Genomic DNA, 12,154 nt, shown 5'->3' on the forward strand with positions numbered 1-12,154 from the left:
TGCGTCAGCACGTACCCTGACCCTAACACGTTTCCGTACACTCACCTGTGCCCTAAACCTTGCCGTTCCCTAACCCTAACCCTAACCCTGAACGGAAACCTACCACCATCCCTACACCTTACCCTACGCCGTACCCTAATCCTAATCTGTATGCAGACAATGACCCGTGCGTCAGCACATACCCTGACCCTAACACGTTTCTGTCCCCTAACCTGTGCCCTAAACCTTGCCGTTCCCTAAGCCTAAACCTAGGCCTGCACGGAATCCTACCACCAACCCTACACGTTACCCTACGCCGTACCCTAATCCTAACCTGTGCATCAGCATGTACCTTGACCCTAACACGTTTCCGTACCCTCACCTGTGCCCTAAACCTTGCCATTCCCTAACCCTAACCCTAGCCCTGAATGGAAACCTACCACCAACCCTACACCTTACTCTAGGCCGTACCCTAATCCTAATCCGTACGCTGACACTGACCCTTGCGTCAGCAAGTACCCTGACCCTAACACGTTTCCGTATCCTCACCTGTGTCCTAAACCTTGCCGTTCCCTCACCCTAACCCTAGCGTTGAATGGAAACCTACCACAAAACCTACACCTTACCCTACACCGTACCCAAATCCTAATCCGTACGCTTACACGGAGACGTGCGTCAGCACGTACGCTGACCCTAACACGTTTCCGTACACTCACCTGTGCCCTAAACCTTGCCGTTCCCTAACCCTAACCCTAGCCAGGAACGGAAAACTACCACCATCCCTACACCTTACCCTGCGCCGTACCCTAATCCTAATCTGTACGCTGACAATGACCCATGCGTCAGCACATACCCTGAACCTAACACGTTTCCGTACCCTCACCTGTGCCCTAAACCTTGCCATTCCCTCAGCCTAACCCTAGGCCGGCACGGAATCCTACCACCAACCCTACACGTTACCCTACTCTGTACCCTAATCCTAACCCGTGCGTCAGCATGTACCCTGACCCTAACATGTTTCCGTACCCTCACCTGTGCCCTAAACCTTGCCGTTCCCTAACCCTAACCCTAGCCCGGAACGGAAACCTACCACCATCCCTACACCTTACCCTACACCGTACCCTAATCCTAATCTGTACGCTGACAATGACCCATGTGTCAGCACATACCCTGACCCTAACACGTTTCCGTACCCTCACCTGTGCCCTAAACCTTGCCGTTCCCTAAGCCTAACCCTAGGCCGGCACGGAATTCTACCACCAAACCTACACGTTACCCTACTCCGTACCCTAATCCTAACCGGTGCGTCAGCACATACCCTGACCCTAACACGTTTCCGTACCCTCACCTGTGCCCTAAACCTTGCCGTTCCCTAAGCCTAACCCTAGGCTGGCACGGAATCCTACCACCAAACCTACACGTTACCCTACACCGTACCCTAATCCAAACCCGTGCGTCAGCATGTACCCTGACCCTAACACGTTTCCGTACCCTCACCTGTGCCCTAAACCTTGCAGTTCCCTAACCCTAACCCTAGCCCGGAATGGAAACCTACCACCAACCCTACACCTTACCCTACGCCGTACCCTAATCCTAATCCGTACGCTGACACTAACCCGTGCGTCAGCACGTACCCTGACCCTAACATGTTTCCGTACAGTCACCGGTGCCCAAAACCTTGCCATTCCCTAACCCTAACCCTAGCCCGGAACGGAAATCCCTACACCTTACCCTACGCCGTACCCTAATCATACTATGTACGCAAACAATGACCCGTGCGTCAGCACATACCCTGACCCTAACACGTTTCCGTACCCTCACCTGTGCCCTAAACCTTGCCGTTCCCTTAGCCTAACCCTAGGCCGGCACGGAATCCTACCACCATCCCTACACGTTACCCTACGCCGTACCCTAATCCTAACCCGTGCGTCAGCATGTACCGTGACCCTAACACGTTTCCGTACCTTCACCTGTGCCCTAAGCCTTGCCGTTCCCTAACCCTAACGCTAGCCCGGAACGGAAACCTACCACCAACCCTACACATTACCATACGCCGTACCCTAATCCTAACCCGTGCGTCAGCATGTACCCTGACACTAACACGTTTCTGTACCCTCACCGGTGCCCTAAACCTTACCGTTCCCTAACCCTAAACCTAGCCCGGAACAGAAACCTACCATCAACCCTACACCTTACCCTACACCGTACCCTAATCCTAATCCGTTCGCTGACACTGACCCGTGCGTCAGCAAGTTCCCTGACCCTAACACGTTTCCGTACCCTCACCTCTGTCCTAAACCTTGCCGTTCCCTAACCCTAACCCTAGCGCGGAATGGAAACCTACCACAAAACTAACACCTTACCCTACGCCGTACCCAAATCCTAATCCGTATGCTTACACGGAGACGTGCGTCAGCACGTACGCTGACCCTAACACGTTTCCGTACACTCACCTGTGCCCTAAACCTTGCCGTTCCCTAACCCTAACCCTAGCCAGGAACGGAAAACTACCACCATCCCTACACCTTACCCTGCGCCGTACCCTAATCCTAATCTGTACGCTGACAATGACCCATGCGTCAGCACATACCCTGAACCTAACACGTTTCCGTACCCTCACCTGTGCCCTAAACCTTGCAATTCCCTAAGCCTAACTCTAGGCCGGCACGGAATCCTACCAGCAACCCTACACGTTACCCTACTCTGTACCCTAATCCTAACCCGTGCGTCAGCATGTACCCTGACCCTAACACGTTTCCGTACCCACACCTGTGTCCTAAACCTTGCCGTTCCCTAACCCTAACCCTAGCCCAAACGGAAACCTACCACCAACCCTACACCTTAACCTACGGCGTACCCTAATCCTAATAAGTATGCTGACACTGACCTGTGCGTCAGCAAGTACCCTGACCCTAACACGTTTCCGTATCCTCACCTGTGCCCTAAACCTTGCAGTTCCCTAACCCTAACCCTGGTCGGAATGGAAACCTACAACCAACCCTACACTTTACCCTACGCCGTACCCTAATCCTAACCCGTCCTCAGCATGTACCCTGACCCTAACACGTTTCCATACCCTCACCTGTGTCCTAAACCTTGCCGTTCCCTAACCCTAACCCTAGCGCGGAATGCAAACCTACCACAAAACCTACACCTTACCCTACACTGTACCCTAATCCTAATCCGTACGCTGACACTGACCCGTGCGTCAGCAAGTACCCTGACCCTAACACGTTTCCGTACCCTCACCTGTGTCCTAAACCTTGCCGTTCCCTAACCCTAACCCTAGTGCGGAATAGAAACCTACCACAAAACCTACACCTTACCCTACACCATACCCTAATCCTAATCCGTACGTTGACACTGACCCGTGCGTCAGCACATACCCTGACCCTAACATGTTTCCGTACACTCACCTGTGCCCTAAACCTTGCCGTTCCCTAAGCCTAACCCTAGCCCAGAACGGAAACCTACCACCAACCCTACACCTTACCCTACGCCGTACCCTAATCCTAACCCGTGAGTCAGCATGTACCCTGACTCTAACACGTTTCTGTACCCTCATCTGTGCCCTAAACCTTGCAGTTCCCTAACCCTAACCCTAGCCAGGAATGGAAACCTACCACCAACCCTACACCTTGCCCTACGCCGTACCCTAATCCTAAACTTATGCTGACACAGACCCGTGTGTCAGCACGTACCCTGACCCTAACATGTTTCCGTACACTCACCTGTGCCCTAAACCTTGCCGTTCCCTAAGCCTAACCCTAGCCCGGAACGGAAACCTGCCACCATCCCTACACCTTACCCTACACCGTACCCTAATCCTAATCTGTACGCTGACAATGACCCATGCGTCCGCACATACCCTGAACCTAACACGTTTCCGTACCCTCACCTGTGCCCTAAACTTTGCCATCCCCTATGCCTAACCCTAGGCCGGCACGGAATCCTACCACCAACCCTACACGTTACCCTACTCTGTACCCTAATCCTAACCCGTGCGTCAGCATGTACCCTGACCCTAACACGTTTCCTTACACTCACCTGTGCTCTAAACCTTGCCGTTCCCTAACCCTAACCCGAGCCCGGAACGGAAACCTACCACCATCCCTACACCTTCCCCTACGCCGTACCCTAATCCTTATCTGTACGCTGACAATGACCCGTGCGTCAGCACATACCCTGACCCTAACACGTTTCCGTACCCTCACCTGTGCCCTAAACCTTGCCATTCCCTAAGCCTAACCCTAGGCCGGCACGGAATCCTACCACCAACCCTACTCGTTACCCTACGCCGTATCCTAATCCTAATCTGTACGCAGACAATGACCCGTGCGTCAGCACATACCCTGACGCTAACACGTTTCTGTCCCCTAACCTGTGCCTTAAACCTTGCCGTTCCCTAAGCCTAAACCTAGGCCTGCACGGAATCCTACCACCAACCCTACACGTTACCCTACGCCGTACCCTAATCCTAACCTGTGCATCAGCATGTACCTTGACCCTAACACGTTTCTGTACCCTCACCTGTGCCCTAAACCTTGCCATTCCCTAACCCTAATCCTAGCCCTGAATGGAAACCTACCAACAACCCTACACCTTACTCTAGGCTGTACCCTAATCCTAATCCGTACGCTCACACTGACCCTTGCGTCAGCAAGTACCCTGACCCTAACACGTTTCCGTATCCTCACCTGTGTCCTAAACCTTGCCGTTCCCTCACCCTAACCCTAGCGTTGAACGGAAACCTACCACAAAACCTACACCTTACCCTACGCCATACCCTAATCCTAATCCGTACGCTGACACTGACCCGTGCGTCAGCACGTACCCTGACCCTAACATGTTTCCGTACACTCACCTGTGCCCTAAACCTTGCCGTTCCCTAACCCTAACCCTAGCCCGGAACGGAAACCTACCACCATCCCTACACCTTACCCTACACCGTACCCTAATCCTATTCAGTACGCTGACAATGACCCATGTGTCAGCACATACCCTGACCCTAACACGTTTCCGTACCCTCACCTGTGCCCTAAACCTTGCCGTTCCCTAAGCCTAACCCTAGGCCGGCACGGAATTCTACCACGAAACCTACACGTTCCCTACGCCGTACCCTAATCCTAACACGTGCGTCAGCATGTACCCTGACCCTAACACGTTTCCATACCCTCACCTGTGCCCTAAACCTTGCCATTCCCTAACCCTAACCCTAGGCCGGCACGGAATTCTACCACCAAACCTACACGTTACCCTACTCCGTACCCTAATCCTAACCCGTGCGTCCTCACATACCCTGACCCTAACACGTTTCCGTACCCTCACCTGTGCCCTAAACCTTGCCGTTCCCTAAGCCTAACCCTAGGCCGGCACGGAATCCTACCACCAACCCTACACGTTACCCTACGCCGTACCATAATCCTAACCCGTGCATCAGCATGTACCCTGACCCTATCACGTTTCCATACCCTCACCTGTGCCCTAAACCTTGCCATTCCCTAACCCTAACCCGGAACGGAAACCTACCACCATCACTACACCTTACCCTAATCCTAATCTGTACACTGACAATGACCCATGTGTCAGCACATACCCTGACCCTAACACGTTTCCGTACCCTCACCCGTGCCCTAAACCTTGCAGTTCCCTAACCCTAACCCTAGCCCGGAATGGAAACCTACCACCAACCCTACACCTTACCCTACGCCATACCCTAATCCTAATCCGTACGCTGACACTGACCCGTGCGTCAGCACGTACCCTGACCCTAAAATGTTTCCGTACACTCACCTGTGCCCTAAACCTTGCCGTTCCCTAACCCTAACCCTAGCCCGGAACGGAAACCTACCACCATCCATACACCTTACCCTACACCGTACCCTAATCCTAATCTGTACGCTGACAATGACCCATGTGTCAGCACATACCCTGACCCTAACACGTTTCCATACCCTCACCTGTGCCCTAAACCTTGCCGTTCCCTAAGCCTAACCCTAGGCCGGCGCGGACTTCTACCACCAAACCTACACGTTACCCTACGCCGTACCCTAATCCTAACCCGTGCGTCAGCATGTACCCTGACCCTAATACGTTTCCATACCCTCACCTGTGCCCTAAACCTTGCCATTCCCTAACCCTAACCCGGAACGGAAACCTACCACCATCCCTACACCTTACCCTACACCGTACCCTAATCCTAATCTGTACGCTGACAATGACCCATGTGTCAGCACATACCCTGACCCTAACACGTTTCCGTACCCTCACCTGTGCCCTAAACCTTGCCGTTCCCTAAGCCTAACCCTAGGCCGGCACGAAATTCTACCACCAAACCTACACGTTACCCTACTCCGTACCCTAATCCTAACCCGTGCGTCCTCACATACCCTAACCCTAACACGTTTCCGTACCCTCACCTGTGCCCTAAACCTTGCCATTCCCTAACCCTAACCCGGAACGGAAACCTACCACCATCACTACACATTACCCTACACCATACCCTAATCCTAATCTGTACACTGACAATGACCCATGTGTCAGCACATACCCTGACCCTAACACGTTTCCGTGCCCTCACCTGTGCCCTAAACCTTGCCGTTCCCTAAGCCTAACCCTAGGCCCGCACGGAATTCTACCACCAAACCTACACGTTACCCTACTCCGTACCCTAATCCTAACCCGTGCGTCAGCATGTACCCTGACCCTAACACGTTTCCGTACCCTCACCTGTGCCCTAAACCTTGCCGTTCCCTAACCCTAACCCTAGCGTGGAATGGAAACCTACCACAATACCTACACCTTACCCTACGCCATACACTAATCCTAATCCGTACGCTGACACTGACCAGTGCCTAAGCCTAAGCCTAGCCCGGAACGGAAACCTACCACTAACCCTACACCTTACCATATGCTGTACCCTAATCCTAATCCGTACGCTGACACTGACCCCTGCGTCAGCAAGTACCCTGACCCTAACACGTTTCCATACCCTCACCTGTGCCCTAAACCTTGCCATTCCCTAACCCTAACACTAGCCCGGAACAGAAACTTACCACCATCCCTACACCTTACCCTACACCGTACCCTAATCCTAATCTGTACGCTGACAATGACCCATGTGTCAGCACATACCCTGACCCTAACACGTTTCCGTACCCTCACCTGTGCCCTAAAACTTGCCGTTCCCTAAGCCTAACCCTAGGCCTGCACGGAATTCTACCACCAAACCTACACGTTACCCTACTCCGTACCCTAAACCTAACCCGTGCGTTACCACATACCCTGACCCTAACACGTTTCCGTACCCTCACCTGTGCCCTAAACCATGCCGTTCCCTAAGCCTAACCCTAGGCTGGCACGGAATCCTACCACCAACCCTACACGTTACCCTAAACCGTACCCTAATCCAAACCCGTGCGTCAGCATGTACCCTGACCCTAACACGTTTCCGTACCCTCACCCGTGCCCTAAACCTTGCAGTTCCCTAACCCTAACCCTAGCCCGGAATGGAAACCTACCACCAACCCTACACCTTACCCTACGCCGTACCCTAATCCTAATCCGTACGCTGACACTGACCCGTGCGTCAGCACGTACCCTGACCCTAACATGTTTCTGTACACTCACCTGTGCCCAAGACCTTGCCGTTCCCTAACCCTAACCCTAGACCGGAACGGAAATCCCTACACCTTATCCTACGCCGTACCCTAATCATAATATGTACGCAGACAATGACCCGTGCTTCAGCACATACCCTGACCCTAACACGTTTCAGTACCCTCACCTGTGCCATAAACCTTGCCGTTCCCTAAGCCTAACCCTAGGCCGGCACGGAATCCTACCACCAACCCTACACGTTACCCTATGCCATACCCTAATCCTAACCCGTGCGTCAGCATGTACCCTGACCCTAACACGTTTCCGTACCCTCACCTGTGCCCTAAACCTTGCCATTCCCTAACCCTAACCCTAGGACTGAATGGAAACCTACCACCAACCCTACACCTTACTCTATGCCGTACCCTAATCCTAATCCGTACGCTGACACTGACCCTTGCGTCAGCAAATACCCTGACCCTAACACGTTTCCGTACCCTCACCTGTGTCCTAAAACTTGCTGTTCCCTAACCCTAACCCTAGCGTTGAATGGAAACCTACCACAAAACCTACACCTTACCCTACGCCATACCCTAATCCTAATCCGTACGCTGACACTGACCCGTGCGTCAGCACGTACCCTGACCCTAAAATGTTTCCGTACACTCACCTGTGCCCTAAACCTTGCCGTTCCCTAACCCTAACCCTAGCCCAGAACGGAAACCTACCACCATCCATACACCTTACCCTACACCGTACCCTAATCCTAATCTGTACGCTGACAATGACCCATGTGTCAGCACATACCCTGACCCTAACACGTTTCCGTACCCTCACCTGTGCCCTAAACCTTGCCGTTCCCTAAGCCTAACCCTAGGCCGGCGCGGACTTCTACCACCAAACCTACACGTTACCCTACGCCGTACCCTAATCCTAACCCGTGCGTCAGCATGTACCCTGACCCTAACACGTTTCCATACCCTCACCTGTGCCCTAAACCTTGCCATTCCCTAACCCTAACCCGGAACGGAAACCTACCACCATCCCTACACCTTACCCTACACCGTACCCTAATCCTAATCTGTACGCTGACAATGACCCATGTGTCAGCACATACCCTGACCCTAACACGTTTCCGTACCCTCACCTGTGCCCTAAACCTTGCCGTTCCCTAAGCCTAACCCTAGGCCGGCACGAAATTCTACCACCAAACCTACACGTTACCCTACTCCGTACCATAATCCTAACCCTTGCGTCCTCACATACCCTGACCCTAACACGTTTCCGTACCCTCACCTGTGCCCTAATCCTTGCCATTCCCTAACCCTAACCCGGAACGGAAACCTACCACCATCACTACACCTTACCCTACACCGTACCCTAATCCTAATCTGTACACTGACAATGACCCATGTGTCAGCACATACCCTGACCCTAACACGTTTCCGTGCCCTCACCTGTGCTCTAAACCTTGCCGTTCCCTAAGCCTAACCCTAGGCCCGCACGGAATTCTACCACCAAACCTACACGTTACCCTACTCCGTACCCTAATCCTATCCCGTGCGTCAGCATGTACCCTGATCCTAACACGTTTCCGTACCCTCACCTGTGTACTAAACCTTGCCGTTCCCTAACCCTAACCCTAGCGTGGAATGGAAACCTACCACAAAACCTACACCTTACCCAACGCCATACCCTAATCCTAATCCGTACGCTGACACTGACCAGTGTGTCAGCAAGTACCCTGACCCTAACAATTTTCTGTACCCACACCTGTGTCCTAAACCTTGCCGTTCCCTAACCCTAACCCTAGCCTGGAACGGAAACCAAACACCATCCCTACACCTTACCCTACGCCGTACCCTAATACTAATCTGTACGCTGACAATGACCCATGCGTCAGCACATACCCTGACCCTAACACGTTTCCGTACCCTCACCTGTGCCCTAAACCTTGCCGTTCCCTAACCCTAACCCTAGCGTGGAATGGAAACCTACCACAATACCTACACCTTACCCTACGCCATTCACTAATCCTAATCCGTACGCTGACACTGACCAGTTCCTAAGCCTAAGCCTAGCCCGGAACGGAAACCTACCACTAACCCTACACCTTACCATACGCCGTACCCTAATCCTAATCCGTACGCTGACACTGACACCTGCGTCAGCAAGTACCCTGACCCTAACACGTTTCCATACCCTCACCTGTGCCCTAAACCTTGCCATTCCCTAACCATAACCCTAGCCCGGAACGGAAACCTACCACAATCCCTACACCTTACCCTACACCGTACCCTAATCCTAATCTGTACGCTGGCAATGACCCATGTGTCAGCACATACCCTGACACTAACACGTTTGCGTACCCTCACCTGTGCCCTAAAACTTGCCGTTCCCTAAGCCTAACCCTAGGCCGGCACGGAATCCTACCACCAACCCTACACGTTACCCTAAACCGTACCCTAATCCAAACCCGTGCGTCAGCATGTACCCTGACCCTAACACGTTTCCGTACCATCACCTGTGTCCTAAACCTTGCAGTTCCCTAACCCTAACCCTAGCCCGGAATGGAAACCTACCACCAACCCTACACCTTACCATACGCCGTACCCTAATCCTAATCCGTACGCTGACACTGACCCGTGCGTCAGCACGTACCCTGACCCTAACATGTTTCCGTACACTCACCTGTGCCCAAGACCTTGCCGTTCCCTAACCCTAACCCTAGACCGGAACGGAAATCCCTACACCTTATCCTACGCCGTACCCTAATCATAATATGTACGCAGACAATGACCCGTGCGTCAGCACATACCCTGACCCTAACACGTTTCAGTACCCTCACCTGTGCCATAAACCTTGCCGTTCCCTAAGCCTAACCCTAGGCCAGCACGGAATCCTACCACCAACCCTACACGTTACCCTATGCCGTACCCTAATCCTAACCCGTGCGTCAGCATGTACCTTGACCCTAACACGTTTCCGTACCCTCACCTGTGCCCTAAACCTTGCAATTCCCTAACCCTAACCCTAGCACTGAATGGAAACCTACCACCAACCCTACACCTTACTCTATGCCGTACCCTAATCCTAATCCGTACGCTGACACTGACCCTTGCGTCAGCAATTACCCTGACCCTAACACGTTTCCGTACCCTCACCTGTGTCCTAAAACTTGCCATTCCCTAACCCTAACCCTAGCGTTGAATGGAAACCTACCACAAAACCTACACCTTACCCTACGCCATACCCTAATCCTAATCCGTACGCTGACACTGACCCGTGCGTCAGCACGTACCCTGACCCTAAAATGTTTCCGTACACTCACCTGTGTCCTAAACCTTGCCGTTCCCTAACCCTAACCCTAGCCCGGAACGGAAACCTACCACCATCCGTACACCTTACCCTACACCGTACCCTAATCCTAATCTGTACGCTGACAATGACCCATGTGTCAGCACATACCCTGACCCTAACACGTTTCTGTCCCCTAACATGTGCCCTAAACCTTGCCGTTCCCTAAGCCTAAACCTAGGCCTGCACGGAATCCTACCACCAACCCTACACGTTACCCTACGCCGTACCCTAATCCTAACCGTGCGTCAGTATGTACCCTGACCCTAACACGTTTCCATACCCTCACCTGTGCCCTAAACCTTGCCATTCCCTAACCCTAACCCGGAACGAAAACCTACCACCATCCCTACACCTTACCCTACACCGTACCCTAATCCTAATCTGTACGCTGACAATGACCCATGTGTCAGCACATACCCTGACCCTAACACGTTTCCGTACCCTCACCTGTGCCCTAAACCTTGCCGTTCGCTAACCCTAACCCTAGCGTGGAATGGAAACCTACCACAATACCTACACCTTACCCTACGCCATACACTAATCCTAATCCATACGCTGACACTGACCAGTGCCTAAGCCTAAGCCTAGCCCGGAACGGAAACCTACCACTAACCCTACACCTTACCATACGCCGTTCCCTAATCCTAATCTGTACGCTGACACTGACCCCTGCGTCAGCAAGTACCCTGACCCTAACACTTTCCCGTACCCACACCTGTGTCCTAAACCTTGCCGTTCCCTAACCCTAACCCTAGCCCAAACGGAAACCTACCACCAACCCTACACCTTAACCTACGGCGTACCCTAATACTAATAAGCATGCTGACACTGACCTGTGCGTCAGCAAGTACCCTGACACTAACACGTTTCCGTATCCTCACCTGTGCCCTAAACCTTGCAGTTCCCTAACCCAAACCCTGGTCGGAATGGAAACCTACAACCAACCCTACACTTTACCCTACGCCGTACCCTAATCCTAACCCGTGCTTCAGCATGTACCCTGACCCTAACACGTTTCCGTACCCTCACCTGTGTCCTAAACCTTGCCGTTCCCTAACCCTAACCCTAGCGCGGAATGGAATCCTACAACAAAACCTACACCTTACCCTACGCCGTACCCTAATCCTAATCCGTACGCTGACACTAACCCGTGCGTCAGCAAGTACCCTGACCCTAACACGTTTCCGTACCCTCACCTGTGTCCTAAACCTTGCCG

This window comes from Mesoplodon densirostris, chromosome 4 (genome assembly GCF_025265405.1).
Source record: "Mesoplodon densirostris isolate mMesDen1 chromosome 4, mMesDen1 primary haplotype, whole genome shotgun sequence".
Lineage (NCBI taxonomy): Eukaryota > Metazoa > Chordata > Mammalia > Artiodactyla > Ziphiidae > Mesoplodon > Mesoplodon densirostris.